The sequence below is a fragment of the Muscardinus avellanarius genome (genome assembly GCF_963383645.1).
Source record: "Muscardinus avellanarius genome assembly, chromosome: 14".
Taxonomy (NCBI): Eukaryota; Metazoa; Chordata; class Mammalia; order Rodentia; family Gliridae; genus Muscardinus; species Muscardinus avellanarius.
The window spans coordinates 62,097,370-62,115,496 of record NC_137800.1 but is presented as its reverse complement, the minus strand read 5'-3'; positions in this window follow the sequence as shown (position 1 = coordinate 62,115,496).

The window sequence follows — 18,127 nt, the reverse complement described above, 5'->3', positions numbered from 1 at the left end:
CTCAGCACACGCTGCAGGGATTCAGAGTGGAAATCAAAACCAAGAAGAAAAACACCAGCCCCACAGCCGAGGGCGTAGCAGCGGCGCCATATTGCCACCGGCGGTAGCAGCACCGAATTCAGCGAGGCCAGTACAGCTACATCTGCGTACTCAAGAACAGTGAGTCAAATTGCGGGCCACAGTGGAGAAATTCCAGTACTGTACTCCCTGGGACTTGACCCAGTGGGGGAGGGGCAGTGGCCGAGATATCACACCATAGGAGAACATGCAACCTGGCACCCCCCACAGTCTAAAGCAGCCTCTATCGACTCTCTGGGTCAGAGACTCTGTGATAAAACCCCGTAAAGGAGTAGTGGGGTCTGAGATACTACAGACTCGAGATCCAGAGCACCTTAAGCAAAGTCATAGTGACCCAAGGGAAGAACCCAGAGAAGGCACAAACATCTGAAATCATGGGAAAGAGGAATAATACTGGAGCAATAAATGCCCACAACCCCACAACATCAGAACCCGATAAAACTGAAAATCAGAGATTTCTAGAAGATCAAATCAGGAAAATAACTGTAGAAATAATAGAGGTGCTTCGAAAAGAACTCAGAGAGAGCCAAAAAGAGATAAAGGATGCAATTAATGAAGTAAAGGCCTCAATTCAAAGCACAAACAACTGATTAGAACACATGGAGAACAGAATCTCACTCTTAGAAGATGAGCAAACCAAAAATAAACGCATAGTTTCTAATCTAGAAAAAAATATCCGACAGCAGGAATCTGATATTGAAGAAATATGGGCCCATTTTAAGAGAGCTAACCTAAGAATAATTGGAATAGAGGAGGGAAAAGAAAGTGAAACCAAAGGGATCAACAATCTCTTCAAGGAAATAATAGCAGAAAATTTTCCAGACATAGAGCAAGAGGTCGATACACAGGTCCAGGAAACTTATAGAACTCCCTTTAGACAGGATTGGAGAAGAGGATCCCCACGCCACATAATTGTCAAAATGACCAATGTGGAAGCCAAGCAGAGAATCTTAAAGGCAACAAAAACAAAGGGCCAACTGACATTCAGAGGCAAACCAATTAGAATCACTCCAGACTTCCCAAACCAAGTTATGAGAGCCAGAAGGGCTTGGAGTAACATATTCCAAACTCTGAAAGAAAACAACTTCCAGCCAAAAATTTCCTACCCAGCAAAACTTTCTATCAAATTAGATGGAGAAATAAGAAGCTTCATGATGAACAGAAACTGAAGGAATTTATGTCTTCAAAACCAGCACTAGAGAAAATACTCAAAGAGATTAACTACAAAGAAGAAATAGGTAACACACTCCAGAACTAGAGAAACAAGATTTTCCATCCAACAGACAACTAAGATTGGTTATCTGTGGAGATTCATTATTTATGTTAGTCTTTTACCTATCTCTAAAGGGTATTGTTTGCCTTTATTGTTGTTAATTTCTAGGATTTCTAGTTGGAATATTAATATACCTTCAGATATAGCATTTGGAAATATTTTATCCCATTCTATTAGTAACTGTTAACTCTGTTTACATTGTCTTTGGATATACAATATTTTTTTTATTTTTTAGGGAGTTTGTATACTCCTCTGTTGCCTGTGCCATTGAAATCATAACCAAGAAATCACTGCCAATTTCAATGTTGTGAGGTTTAATGACCCAGATTTTCTCCTAAAAGTTTATAGTCTTAAGATTTATATTTAGGTCTATTATCTATTTTGAGTTAATATTTGTATATGGGATTAGGTAAGGGTCCAATTTTAATCTTTTCCATGTAATTATTATTTTTTAACAATATTTAGTTAAAAGATTAATATTTCCACCACCAAATGTTCGTGGAAACCTTGTCAAAAATTTCTTGACAATATAGGGAAGAATTTAGCTCTAGGCTTTTATTTAACTCCAATGGTTTATATATCTGCCTTTAGAATAGTACTACACTGTTTCAATTATTGTAGCTATATATGGTTTGATCAGAAAATATACATCTTCTAGCTTTGTTCTTTTCAAGATCGTTTTGGGTACCTAGAGTCCATATTCCATATTAGGATAGATTTTTTTTCTGAAAAATAAATATATAAATATATGATAGTTTCACCTAAAAAAAAAAAGAAAAAAATATTCTCTGGTAAGAAAGAAAGCAAAAAGAAATATTGAAATGTTATCTTTAAGTCATCAAAAGCTTGGTATCAGACAAATGAAACTGTTTTGTGAGATTATCATTTTTAATTTTAGATAAATTGCCATAATACTAGATGTCAATTACTAAGCCAAGCATGGGAGGGAGGGATAGGGAAAGAATGGGGTGGGGATTGGGTGGGGGCTGACTGGGAAAAGTGTGCATGTATGTCTACAAAAGTATGTATCTTACTATGATGTATGAATACAGTGCACCAATAAAAAAAAAATACAAAAGGCAAAAAAAAAAAAAAAGAAGTTTTGGCGGAGCTGGGCGTGGTGGCGTACACTTGTAATCGAAGCATTCTGGAGGCTGAGACCAAAGGATCTTGGTTGGCGGACAGTCTCAGCTACTTAGTGAGGCCCTGTGCAACTTAGTGAGACCCTGTTTCAAAATAAAAAGTAAAAAAGTAGGGCGGGGGGGGTGTGGCTCAGAAGTCAAATGCCCCTGGGTTCCATCTCCAGACTCTCAAAAAAAAAAAAGAAATTAAAAGTTTTAAGACCAGAATCCTATATGGGGGCTATTTTCCTCATTTTGTTTACCCCAGGTTTCAGAATTTTAACTATAATTATTGAGGTAGGATCTGTAGGGAGCAGACATTTGCACATAATAATCATTATAGCAGTATACTTTAATCCCCCAAAACTTTAAGAAGACAACAAAAGTAGTAGTTGAGAAGGAATACATTCACCATTGTATAACAAGAGTTATGTTCAAATTACAACATACATGAATAAGCTACATACATGCATTCTGATATCAGTTTCTAATTTCTTAAAGGAAATTAGCCTTGGTCCTCACACGTAAGTGTTCCAAATTGTTTCTACATGCTATGATCTAAAAACTTAGCATAAATTTCTGGGCCACATACTTCATAGGGGAGAGGGAGTGGAACATGAATGGGCATATAATTCTTCAAACCAGATGGAAACGTGTAAATAGCGTAAGATCACCAAAGCACATTGTGAAATCAGTGTATGGGTCTACTTGTTTGGTCACAATGCCATTGCAACTTTTTTTAATTTTTATTGGTGCATTATATTCATACATCAGATTGGGGTAAAAAAAACTTGTATGTACAGACATATACACATCACTTATTTAACCCCTACCCAATTCCCACCCCATTCCCTCCCAGTCCCTCTCTCCCTTGCTCGGCTTAGTGGTTGACTTTGCTATGTTTAAGTACATTGTGTGTTTTAGAGATTTTCCTCTTCCCCTCTCCTTTCTCCTCCTTTAGGTTGTCTTGTTTGCTCCTCCATAGGATTTCCTTTTTCATCTAGAGTTCCTCCTATGACCCATTTCTCCCTAACTCTCACATATTAGGGAAAGCATCTGATTTCTTATTTTTTGTGACTGACTAATCTCAGAGTAATGTCCTCCAGTTCCATCCATTTCCCTGAAAATGATGTAATTGAGGGTTTTTTTTGTTTTTGTTTTTGTTTTATGGCCATTGCAACTTTTTAAAGATACAGTTTGAAAACCCCACAAGGACCCTAAGGGACACCATGTAGATAGCGACCAATTACCTGCACCCTTCTCCTGCACCAGTTTTGTTTTTATCTACGATAGGAAAAATGATAACATGCAGGACAATCAAGTGAAGCCAATTTCAAGTCACAAAAGAAATGAATGACACGGTGCTGAGTAACAGGGTAAGGAACCTGGTGAGGTAAGTCACAAGGGCCACAACCACAGTCCTTTTGATATTTTATTGTGAAACAGAGTCTCCCTAAATTCCTGAGAATCTTGTTAAGTTGCTGAGGCTGGCCTCAAACCTGTCATCCTCCTGTGTCAGACTTCCAAGTACTGAGATTACAGGCATGTACTACCATGCTGGTTTAAATAGTAGTGTGTGTCGGGCGTAATCCCCGCGCTTGGGAGGCGGAGACAGGAGGATCACGCAGGTTTGAAGCCAGCTACGCGTGCTGGCTCAGGAGACCCTGTTTCCAAAATGAAAATGTAAAAATAGGTCTGGGAGTGTAGCCCAGAGGTAGAAGGGCTTTCAGGAACCCCAGTACCACCAAAAATAAATAAATAAATAAATTGTAGTGTGTGTGTGTGTGTGTGTGTGTGTGTGTGTGTGTTACTAAGGATTGGACACCCAGAGGCATTCTACCTCTGAGCTACACCCCAACCCTATTTTATTTTTGGTTTTGAAACAGGGTCTCACTACATTGTTGTGGCTGTCCTCGATCCTGCAATCCCAAGTACTGTGATTACAGGCATTCTTGTCTTTTAAGAAAAGAATGAACAGTTTCTTCGATTGACTCGTGGGATGGAGCTCTCAGGCTGACTGGATGGCATGGTCACAGACTAGGCATGGACCAGTGTCTCCTGCCTTCCAACTGTGATAATTTCCAACATCCTTGCTTTTCAAAATGAGAAGTGCTGGGCAATACATGTGCCTTAACAAGTAAAACAAAAAGGAAGACTGGTCATTTCCAAAGATTGCTTTAGCTTGTCGATATAAACTAATTCAATATTTTAAGTAGATCAAACTACACATTTACAAGTGAATTAGCTGTGCCTACGAAATCAATCAAGGTGGGAGTTATTCCTTAAGATTTTGTATTTTTGGTGGTGCTGGGGGTGGAACCCAGGGGCTTTTCTACCTTCTGGCTATACTTCCAGCCCTATTTTTTGTTGTTGTTATACTTTTTGGAAACAGGGTCTCACTAATCCCAAGTGCTGGTATTGCAAGCATGCGTCACCACGCCCAGCTCCTTAAGATTTTGTAATAGACCTTTTTTGCCAAGAATTTTTAATTCCGGAGTGATGGTGCACACCCATAACCCCAGTACTTGGGAGGGTGAGACAGGAGGATCACAGGTTTGAAGCCAGCCTCAGCAACTCAGTGAGGTTCACATCATCTTAGAAAGACCCTGTTTCCAAATAAAAATAAAATAGGGTTGGAGGTGTAGTTAAGAGGTAGAACATCTCTAGGTTCAATCTCCAGCACCACACACACACACACACACACACACACACACACACACACACATTTTTATTGATGTATAATAACATTCCATACATGAATACATGTATACAATGTATAATTATTAAATTATGGTAATTAGCATTTCCACCTCCTTAAATATTAATTATTTCTTTGTGCTGGGAAGCTTCGAACTCTATAAAATAAAGAATGACTTGTGTGCTGTCACCAACCACTGTGTGGTGGAAGATTGGAAAGCCCCTGGGTTTTGTCCCCAGTACTGCAAAAAAAAAATGTAAACATTTGTGGAAAAAGAGAGGTATTTGCTTATATATGTGCATAGAAATATATATATATAAAACTTTTATCTCTAGAATTATTTATGAGAAACTAGAAATATTGTTGACTAGTAAGGAAATCAAATAGGTGGCTGGAGACCACAAGTGATGCAGCTAATGCTCTTAATTCCCCCTCAAAACTTAATAAAATTACTGCCTTAATTTTATAACAATACATATATTTTGGAGATCAGATATAAAACTCATTCTGTATAATTGAGATGCAACAATAAGAAAAGAAAAGAAAAAGTGGCAAACTCTATATTATAAACATTTGTAACATGTTAGCCTCTGAGTAGGTTAAGAATGACAGGAATCAAGATGGAGGCGGCGATGGTGGACACTGATTCAGGAGAAGCAGACATACAATCCAATCCACCGGGGCCAGCTCCACAGCAAAGGCACAGCGGGTCCCTGCAACCGTGCGGTCAGGAAGCACTTGAAGCTGCCGCTGCCTCACCTCGTCTCTCAGCAGATTCCCAGATCCAAGTGACCTCTATTAAAAAAAATTGGTTGTGAGTGGATCATCTCGTCAAAGTTACTCACCTTCTGGCTTTCAGGATTTCAGTAGTGGGAATCAGTGTGGAAAATAAAAGAAGGACTTCCAAGGAAGAAAGAAACTGTAACTGATTGGATCTGAAGAAGTAGAAACTCTAATACATTATTGGTGGGATTGCAAATTAGTGCAATCACTTTGGAAAACAGTATGGAAGAGCCTCAGAAGAATGAAAACGAACTTACAGTATGATCCAGCAATACCACTTCTAGGTATCCACCCAAAAGAATGAAAACCAAACTACCAAATTAATACATGAGTATCTATGGCCATAGCTGCACAATTCACCATTGCCAAACTATGGAACCAGCCAAGATGTCCTTCAACAGATGAGTGGATTACAAAACTATGGGATACATACACAATGAAATTTTACCCAGCCATAAAGGAAAGCAAAATTATGGCATTTAGCCAGGCGTGGTGGCGCACGCTTGTAATCCCAGCGCTTGGGAGGCTGAGACAGGAGGATCACACAGCTTCGAAGCCAGCCTCAGCTACTTAGCAAGGCTCTCAGCTTAGTGAGACCCTGTTTCCAAATAAAGTATAAAAATAGGTCTGGGAGTATAGCCTGGAGGTAGAAAAGCCCCTGGGTTCCAGCCCCAGTTCTACCAAAGAAAAAAATAAGCCCCCAACAGATAGGGACAATAAACTTCAGGTTTAAAAAAAAGTATGGCATTTACAGGGAAATGTCACAAAAATAAGAAATCAGATGCTTTCCTTAATATGCGAAAGCTAGGGAGAAATGGGTAACAGGAGGAACTCTAGATGAAGAAGGAGATCCTCTAGAGGAGCAAATAAGGTGACCTATCTGAGGGGCTGGGAGGGGGGAAGGGGGAAACTAAAGCACATGATGTACTTAAACAAACATATCAAAGTCAGTCACTAAACCAAGCATGGGAAGGAGGGAGGGAGGGGAGGGATGGGGATTGGGTAAGAGCAAACTGGGTGATGTGTGCATGTATATCTCCACGAGTTTGTTATCCCGTTGAGATGTATGACTACAATGCACAATAAAAATTTATTTAAAAAGAATGATAGAAACCATATTAATGGGTAACAATTCTATCTTAGGGAGTCTGGAAATTAGACTGACAAAGATGTAAGGATGGAACTTTACTTAAAAAAAATACTTCCAGTCACCTGGTCCCAAGATGGCATCATTTGTTTAACACTCAAACCAGGTGTTGACTCAGGCCGAGCTTGGGTGACTGAGGGTATTATAAGGTTTAATCAGATTTTCACTAACTTAGCCATCTCTGAATATTTTAGTCTGGGAGACAAAATGTGCTACTATAAACCTAAGAGATTCATTCAGCTAAAGATTAGTTATTTCTGATGATATGTCTGGGGACTTTATTTGTAGTTGCCCTTACTTGCCAAACCTAATGGAAAATGAAAAACTAATAAAACACAAAACACCAATTAAGCCAGAAAAACAAAAAGTCCTATAGGTAATATCACATAAATAAATAAAATACTAAGTTTTAAAATATTAAAAGTGGAAAAATTTACAAAATTGTATTGTAGTAACATCCAATTTGCATAAAATAAAAGCATATTATGGATATCCACAGACAGTAAAGTGACGAAAACACTAAGTGTTAGTAGTGGTTATTTCTAAATAGTAATATTATGGAGGATTTTAATTCTCTTCTTTGTACTTTACTATGTTTTCAATTTTTCTGCCATAAACAGATACATTCATACTTAGGACATAAACATAAACTATTTCAAAGTTTTACATAAATGGTGTCTATTTTATTTCTTTTTAAAGAGGACACAGTGTTTCAAGGTCAGAAGTAGCCCACACAGAAGCCATAACTGGATGGCAAAGTCTGTGTTTCCTTCTTCATGTCCTTATATGGGCTTTGATGCTTTTTCAGGACTGATTGGATCCTTTTTTTTTCTCCACACTACCATGTTTCCACTAGAAATGATGCAATTTCTTTACTTCGCACTTCTCACTTTTATTGAAAATAAATGTCTGTGAGTCTCTATGTGTTATAAATCTACCACCATCTCCCTTCATAAGGTTGGTTTTATTGTTTTGTTTTGTTGTTGCAGTACTGGGGATGGAACCCAGGGGCATTCTGCCTCCAAGCTACACCCCCAGCCCCATTTTTTATTCTTTATTTGGAAATAGGGTCTCACTGAGTTGCAAAGGGCCTCACTAAGTAGCTGAGGCTGGCTGCAAACCCGTATCCTCCTGTCTCAGCCTCCCAAGCACTGGGATTACAAGCGTGCGCCACCACCCCCGGCTCCCAGGTTGTTTCTGATCTCCTTTGAGATGCAAGTCCTCAGGTTTTATGTATTCAATTTATAAGCTACTACTTTATGGTGGTTGTTATGTTGTTGTTTTTCATTTCTGTTTTTGTTTTTTGTGGTACTGGGGATTGAACTCGGGGGCATTCTACCTCCTGAAACAGGCTCTCATTAAGTTGCAAAGGGCCTCATTGAGTTGCTGAGCTGGTCTTGAACTTGCTATCTTCCTGTCTCAGTCTGGGATTATAGGTATGCGCCATCATGCCCAGCATTTTGGTTGTTTTGAAGGAAACAAAAATAGCAAAGTCCTAACTTCTGTAATCTGAGAGTTTATCCTCCAGATACAGAAGGATGCTTTCCTGGGAAATGATTTGCAAAGGACTAATTATAAAACAACTTAACACTGGGCGTGGTGATGCATGCTTGTAATCCCAGAATTTGGGAGGCCGAGACAGGAGGATTACAGGTTCATGGCCAACCTTAGCTACTTAGTCAGGCCCTCTGCAACTTAGACCCTGTTTCAAAATAAAGAATAAAAAAAAATAGGGCTGGGGGTGTAGCTCAAAGGTAGAATCCCGCTGGGTTCAATCTCTAGTACTGCAACAACAACAACAAAAATAAAACTAGAAGAGTAAATGTATATTAATCATGTGGCTAAGTATAAGTAGTACCAGGTGATCCAAGAGCTGAGACACTCCAGTAAACTTGGGGCTCTGCTGGCGTCTATCCAGTTGTGTCCACTGCACTGGACCTCCTTCAGTGCTGTGGGTTTGGAACAAGATGTGGCTTGACTCCCGAGTTCCTCACTGCACATCGTGGACTGGTTTCTAGAGACAGGAACCCCAGGAAGCAGGCCAGTATCCAGGCTCGTGTCCATGGCTCCTTCACATCAGAGAGTGTCTGTTCATCTGGTCTCTATTATTCTAAATTATCTTCCAGATAATTGTGAAATCACAGAAGTTGAAATATTAGATGATATTTTTGTTGTTAATATTTACTTGCATTCTCTCAAGCAGAGCCAAGTTGCCTTCCACAGAGTCCGGCAGCTTTCTGTTTCAACAGGTCCTTTACACCAGCCATTTGACAAACTGCCAGAATCTGTTGGAAAGGTGTTAGTCCAAAGTTAATATGGGTTAGTGCTTCTCCTTTCCAGAAAAAAAAGGGGAAATCAGGAAACAACAGCTTTATACAAAAGAATAATATGAGGAAATTCAGGGGTGAAGAAAGAAGCCATGAGGCAGACGATGTCTTATTTCCACGCTGAGTAAGGCTTCTCTCACGTTCAGCCAGATGTACTGTGGTTCTGCCATCCTGATGGCATCCTGGCGGTATTCTGGGGTGCTGTGTGTGACCCTACCTCGTGCTCTACAACCTTCTGCTTCCTGCTTTTGTGCACACGTTTAATAAAAGTACTCCGTCAGACGAAAAGACCCGGATGAAGTAAGTTCCCACCAGTAGTTCACAAGAACATTCATAGCATGTGTTTTTATTAAAAATTGCCTAAATAAAATCATGCCTTATAATTTCAACACTATCTGAATATTAAACTTAATTTCTAGTTCAATGAATACCTGGTTGCCAACCTTGTGCCAGATGTCTCCTTGGGTGCCTCCGATGCCACTGTAGGAAATTACTCTAAGGCTCACTCCTTTGTTGTATTTCTTGAGACCTACTGAGTTTTCTGCCCCTTTACATGTATTTTATTCACTTAGATTAGCCATTAAGAAAAGCAGTACTGCCTTGTCTATTTAGGGAATACATCAGGAATTTTACACCCAGGGCTATCAAAGCAAGAAAGATCAGAATTCTGTTTGGGAAGGAAGGCTGGCTGCCTGGGGAATTGGTCTTGGTTTGTGGTTTGAGACTTGTCTCAGTGTTCTTATGTGACAGGGCTAGTGCAAACAAAGAAATCTTTCCATGCACTCCCTTGGTGGTAATCAGAGCTACTTAGAAAAATGAAAAAATACTACAAAACATGACTCACTTGGCTACATTGTGCTAACGTTCTGAAATAGTCTCTCTTTCTTGCTGGTTTGAGTTTATTAGCTGTAGATCCAATTGGGTTGCCTCATTTAAACTATCACACAGAGAATTATTTGTGACAATTTTCTCAGGTCTCCTCAAAATAGTACATAAATAGGACCTTTCCAGATGCAGAAGAGAGAAACTTGTTGTGATTACATATGATGGATGTCATGACTAGCCTCTCAAAACTAACTGAAAATGCAGGATAGACAAGCAAGGCTACCACTAGATGTGACTATCAGATCTACATTGTGGTCAACAAAAGGCATAAAAGGCAAAACCCTCAGACCCGAGAATGGCCAAACCAATATTAAGTAAAAAATTAAGATAATACCTCCCTCAATTCAAGTTTGTTTTGGTTTATTATTATTACTGCTGCTGCTACTACTACTACTACTACTACTACTACTACTAATTTTGTGTTACTGGGAATTGAACCCAGGGCAGTCTACCTCTGAGCTACACCCAGCCCTATTTTACCTTTTATTTTGAAACAGGATCTCACTAAGTTGCAGAGGGTCTTGCTAAGTTTCTGAGGCTGGCCTCGAGCCAGTGACCCTCCTGCCTCAGCCTCCCAAGTATCAGGATTACAAGCATGCTCCACCACACCCAGCCTTGCCTTTTGTTTCTATTTTAAACATGTAAGTTATTGTTGCTGTTGTTTATTTAAATGAAATACAATTTACACAGTTTTGGAGTATAGAGTTCAATGAATTTTGACAAATTGATACCATCATGTAGTGGTCACCCAAAACAAGACAGTAGATGTCTTTACAATGTTTATCAGATGGTTCTCTCCCCTAACCCTACTGGCACTCTGACCTGACTTCTGTCCCTAAAGGCTTTTCTCTTCCAATATGCAGATCAGTATTCTCACAGCCACAGCGCAGCTGTGCCATACAAGAGATCAGTGACAGGCTGACAGACGGTACTTCTGTCCCGCACCTCTGTCCCATGGGCTTTGTCTAGTGGTGTCCTCTCCACAGGATCTCAGTTCTGCGCCCGTCCCCACCCTGAGAGGGGTTCTGTGTTGGCCTGCAGTGACATCATCAGCTCAGCTTGCTCGTAGGAGCAGCGTCCCCAGGAGCTGTCCTGTCCTGGCACACGTGCGAGAAAGTTGCTTTCTGCAGATAACACTGGCTCACCCTAGTCCCCAGTGCGCAGGAGAGAGCCAGTGCCTCCAAGATTATATACATCAGGACTTACCAGCCCAGGCTTGTTCTAGGTGTTCCCCTACTGTGGCTAGGTTTTGAGGAACAGAAAGGGAGCATTCAGGGACAGAGTGTTTTACATCCTCTTTTTTGCTTAGGAATAGTACAAGCCTGTATGATCTGGCTTGTTTTGCTATAACGTTTTTGAGACTTATCCACCCTGTTATGCTTATCATTCTTTCTTCTGTGTTGCTATCTGTATGTTACTATTTATGTATTCACCAGTTGATGGACATTTGAATAGCTCCTAGATTTCAGCATTTACCCGTAAAGTTGCTATAGCCATTCATATGCAGGATTTTGTGTGGACATAGGGTTTTATTTCTCCTGGGCAAATAATAATAAGTTTAACTTTACAAAAAATGGCTAGCCCTTTCTGTGAAGTGAAATGCCCACCAGCATTACTCTAACTGCCTTGCACCCTCTCCAGAATTTGGCACTGACAAGCTTTTAATTACACCATTCTCATGGGTATCTAGTGGTAGCTCACTGTCTCTTTTAAAATTTAGTAGTTAAGTTTCTAAAGTCAGTTGTGAAAGGCACATCAGATGGAGATGCACCTGACATCGGCAAGACGGCTTCGGTATGTAGTTAGCACTGTTCCCTGGCTCTGCACACCGCCTCCCACTCACATGTGACGCTGCACTACCACGAATCACGAAGCCCACATTCACAAGCACATGGCGAAGCCACTCTCTCTCCAGCTTGGGATTCTGCTATTCCCAGACGTATAACCCAGTCATCAGGAGCACGCTCCCCCTCTAAAACTGAAAAGCTGCCAATCATTCCCTTCACTCCTCCAAGCCAACTTCACATGGAATGGCTCTTGCCACAGTGAGAGAAAAATAAAAGTTGCTAAAGCTACAGCAGCCATGGAGTCATAGCATGGATGAACCTGAGAAAGCAGGGTTCTGGCTCCTTCTCACCAGCTTTGAGTAGACCCGAATTTTCTCTACTACACACATACAGCATCCTTCTTGACTCTGCTCTTTTGTACATGTTTCTCTCTCTCTCTCTCTCTCTCTCTCTCTCTCTCTCTCTCTCTCTCTCTCTCTCCTCTCTCTCTCTCTCTCTCCTCTGTCTGCTCTCTCTCTCTTCTTCTGACAATGACTTTGTTCTCTGCCTGAAAACTTATTTGTTTTGTTTTTCATACTGGGGATTGTCCCCGGGGTCATTCTACCTTTGAGATACATCTCCAGTCCATTTTATTTTATTTTATTTTTATTTATTTATTTATTTATTTATTTATTTATTTATTTATTTTGCGGTACTAGGGATAAATTCAGGGGCTTTCTACCTCCTAGCTACATCCCCAGCCCTATTTTTAGTCTGTTATTTTTGAAACAGGTCTCACTGAGTTGCAAAGAGCCTCGCTAAGTAGCTGAGGCTGTCCACAAACTGATCCTCCGGTCTCTGCCTCCCAAGTGCTGGGATTACAAGCGTGCACCCAGCTTAATTTTTATTTTGAAACAGGATCTCGCTGAGTTGCTGAGAGTCTTGCTAAGTTGCTGAGGCTGGCCTGGAACCTGCAATCCTCCTGTCCCAACCTCCCAAGTACTGGGATTACAGGCATGTAATCCAGTTTTAAGTGGATTTAAATGTGAAGATTTTCTCCAATTTAAAGATTATAATAATTATTCAGCCATCTTATAGAAACACTTCTTTCAAGGAAGTACACAGCTTTTAAAAAGCCACTTCTTGCCGGGCGTGGTGGCACACGCTTGTAATCCCCGCGCTTGGGAGGCGGAGACAGGAGGATCGCGCAGGTTCGAAGCCAGCCACGTGTGCTGGCTTAGGAGACCCTGTTTCTAAATAAAAATGTAAAAATAGGTCTGGGAGTGTAGCCCAGAGGTAGAAGGGCTTCCAGGAACCCCAGTACCACCAATAAATAAATAAATAAATAAATAAATAAATAAATAAATAAATAAAAAGCCACTTCTAGTGCTTGCTTCAGCAGCACATATACTGAAATTGGAAGGATACAGAGCACATTAGCATGGCCCCTGCGCAAGGACAACATGTAAATTTGTGAAGCATTCCATAGTTTTTTGACCCTGCAAAGAGCCAGAAGACATCACTCAAGAAGACCCCAAAGTTGTCTGGCAAGAGTCACAGGCCTGGGGACAGCTGTACTGTAGCATTGCTACCCCCAGACTTATAATACAGCCATCAGAAGCACTTTGCTAACACCAGCAACCTGACGGTACACAGGTGCTCACATACTGGTAAGCGCCCCTTGTCTGTGACCAGTGTCCCTATGCCTGTGCCCAGCGCAGCAAGCTCAACCACCATAGCCACATGCAGGGCCTGGGCCCGCCCCGCAGAGCCCTCGAGCTCCTTCGAGTCCCTTCCAGCATAGGCCTGCTCTCCCTACTATCTGCCCTTTGCATCTGTCAACACTTGTGTCGACTCCCTGTCCTTTTCTCTAAGTAATTCATCCTCTTCTACTTAAAAATAAATAAATAAATAAATAAATAACTGCTTCTAAAAACCACTGCACCCTATTGCATGCAGCAAGAGCGAAGCCTTGACTCAGCCTGTTCCTACATTAACTTAACAGGCTCACTCTTGGAGGATTTTATAAGTTTTATTGGGAAACAAAGAACACATACAAAGATTTGGTAATTTTTAACTCTAGTCTAATTCTTCTTTTTTTTTTTCCAGGTCTAGGGATGAAACCTAGGGTCATTTGACCTCTGACCTATACCCCTTAGCCTATTTTTTATTCTTTATTTTGAAACAAGATCTCACTAAGTTGCAGAGGGCCTAAGTAGCCGAGGTGTTCATGAACTGTGATCCTCTGGTCTTAGCCTCCTGAATGCTGGGATTACAAGCGTGCACCACCACATCCGGCTTAGTCTAATTCTTAATATGTATTTATAGTCTACAAAGTTCATGGTTTCTTCAGAGCCAATAAAGACACATGCTGAAAAGCAGAACAGCAGTTACTTATTCAGAATCTATGATGGTAACCACATCACCACAGAAAGCAGTCACAAAATATTGTAATGGCAGGGTCAGCTATAACAATGGCTCAGTGGCTTGACATTCAATCATCAGTAAAACATCTAGGCATCTGAACTTTAAAGGGATCTCAATAATATTCAGCCACAAAAGAGAAAACCTATTTGTAACCACGGGATGCTGATTCTCTTCCTTGCATATTAGCCTTCCTGCTGGAGCGATTGCTTCCCTGGCTGGAGCACTCAGGGATGATGGTATCAATTTCTGGATAGCGAGGCAGCAGCTGCTATATATTTGAAACTTTCCAGGTTAGGAGTAAGCAATTATTTTTATGTCAAGCTCAACTTGATTTATTTGGCCGAACTCACCTTTCTGTGGGGCATGAGGGCTTCATTTCACTGATGTGTTGAAACACACATATCAGAGATAATAGCTCCATGAGTTGTCAGGAACTGTGTTTCTGGGCTGATTGACTCTGTTCTTCCTCCTCTGTTGGGCCAGAGGGCCAGAGTCTTCCTGCCGTTCAGCTCCTCATAAAGACATCCCTAATTCTGTTTAAAGTCTGGCCGATGCTGTATCACACACACACACACACACACACACACACACACACACACACTATCTCAATGCTTGTTCTCTCACACATGATCCGACACCCAAGTCCTCATGATCAGGTGGAAAAACACTGTATCTAGAGTGAAGAGACCTAGATTTCACACTGTCAGCCCCCTGATGAATAGTGGGGCTCTAGCATGTCACTCAGCACTGCATCATTTTCACCACTGAATGACAGCAAAATGCTTAAGATCCTGTGCTTCCCTGCAAAATTATTATAAAATGGAATGCTCAAACACATACACAAAAAAAAATTATGGCAGCTTTCTTGTAGAAACGTACTGCTGCTGTTTCACTTCTCATATACAGCAGCATTTTTTTTTTTTTTTTTTTTTGCAGTACTGGGGATTGAACCCAAAGGCATCTACCTCAAAGCTACACCCCAGCCCTATATTTTCTTTTATTTTTTATTTTGAAACAAGGTCTCATTAAGTGTTGGAGGGCATCATTAAGTAGCTGAGGCTAGCCTTGAACCTGCAATCCTCCTGTCTCAGCCTCCTAAGTACTAGGATTGTAAGTATGTGCCACCGAGCCTGGCTACAGTGGTGAATTTTTTTAAATCCCTCATATTGAAAGGTACAGTGAGTCAGATACTGAATTGTAGAATAAATTTAAAAAAGATAACCCGTGCTAAAGAACACCATCAACCAAATAGACCTATTAGAAACATATAGAATATTCCACCCAACTACAGCAGAGTTCACATTTTTCTCAGCTGCTCATGGAACCATCTCCAAAATAGATCACATCCTGGGACACAAAATGAGCACTAGCAAATTCAAAGAATGTAGCATACTTTCCTGTGTCTTTTCAGACTATAATGGAATGAAACTAGAAATAAACTATAAGAAGACTCAGAGAAACCACATAAACATGTGGAGACTAACACCATACTGCTGAATGAATAATGGGTCATAGAATAAGTAAGGGGTGAAATTAAGAAATTTCTAGAAACAAATTAAAATAGAGATACAACATATCAAAACCTTTAGGACACTTTAAAGGCAGTATTAAGAGGAAAATTTATAGCAGTGCTCACATAAGAAACACATAAAATCATCTAATAAATAACCTAATGACACACCTCAAAGCCCTTGAAAAACAGGAACAATCTAACCCCAAAACCAGTAGAAGACAGGAAATTATTAAAATTAGAGAAGAAATTAATGAAGTAGAGAAAAAAACAATACAGAAAATCAACAAAACCAAAAGCTAGTTTCTACAAAAAAATAATGAGATAGATAAATCACTAGCCAACCTAACAAAAAATGAAAAGAAACAACCCAATTTATGAAGATAAGAAATAAAAAAGAAGACATTACTACTGACAGTGTGGAAATCCAGAGGATTATTAGAAACTACTTTGAAAAACTATACTCAAAATGGAAAATCTGGAAGAAATTGACAACTTTCTAGATAAACACAATTTGCCTAAACTGAATCAAGAAGATATAGAAAATTTAAACCAACTGATAGCAATCAAAGAGATTGAAATAGCAATAAAGGGCCTACTATCAAAGAAAAGCCCAGAAACAAGTGGTTTCCTAAGTGAAATTTATAAAACCTTTAGAGAAGAGCTAATCCCAATACTCCTCAATCTGTTTCATGAATTAGAAAAAGACGGGACTCTCCCAAATACATTCTATGAAGCCAACATCACATTAATACCAAAACCAAATAAAGACAGCTCAAGGAAGGAAAACTACAGTCCTATATCTTTGATGAACTTGGATGCAAAACTGCTAAACAAAATACTAGCAACACACATTCAAAACCACATCAAGTTGGGCATGGTAGTGCATGCTTGTAATCCCTACTGCACTTGGGAGGCTGAAACAGGAGCAACACACGGGTTCAAAGCCAGCCTCAGCTACTTAGTGAGATTCTCAGCAACTTACTGAGACTGTTTCCAAATAAAATATAAAATAGGGCTGTAAGTATATCCCAGAGGTAGAAAGCCTCTGGGTTCCACCCCCAGTACCAAAAAAAAAAAAAAAAATCAAGAAAATCATACATGAAACTTCCAGGAAGATGGCGACTGAGAAAAGCAGCATTTACGAGTCCTGCTAACACTCAATCTCTATTGCCACAAAATTAGCACTTTTCATGTCCAGAAAACACTATCAGCAGAGAAATAAAAACTGTAAATACAAGGGACAGAGAAAACGAAGACTAGAAGAACAACCAGAAACCAGAAAAGAAACCATCCCGCATTGTGGTGACGGATGCCGTGTTGGTATCATCTTCCCTCACAGTACCAGGCTCCATAGAAGAAAGATAAACAAGGAGCTGAAGTGAGCAGCTACGGATCATTCAGGTGTAATTCATAAGTTCTTTCAGCGCAAAGAACATCTGAAACTCCCAGTGGTCAAGCTCATCACACCCTCTAGGGACTCCGAATGGAGCTCAAAACCAGAAAAGAAATACGCCAGCCTCACAGCCAAGGGCGTGGCAGCAGTGCCATTTTGCCAGTGGCAGCAGCATGTTCACCATGCCCTCCACAGCTCCAGATTAGCACGCATGACAACCATAAGTGAAATTGCGGGCCCCTAAAGGAGAAATCCCTCCACTGCAACCCCAAGGACTTTCTCAGCTTTGATAATCTTCCTTGGTCTGAGATTTTGTACTCCAACCCAGTGACGGAGTAGTGGTGGCAGAGATACCACACCCTACATCACAGCACTATGGGAAAATGCCCAGCATGAAATCCTCACAGTCTCGCAGAGCCTCAATTAACTCCCTGGGTCTGAGGCTTTGCAATACAACCCAATAAAGGAGTAGTGGTGGCTGAGATTACCACAAACCAGAGATCCAGAGCACCATAAGTAAAGTCATAGTGACCCAGGGAAAAACCCAGAGAAGGCACAAATTTCTGAAATCATGGGGAAAAGGAATAACAATGGAGCACTGAACATCCACAAACCCACAATATCAGAATCTGATAACACAGAAATTAAGAGATCCCCAGAAGATCAAATCAGGAATATAACTGTAGAAATAATACAGGACCTTCGAAAAGAATTAA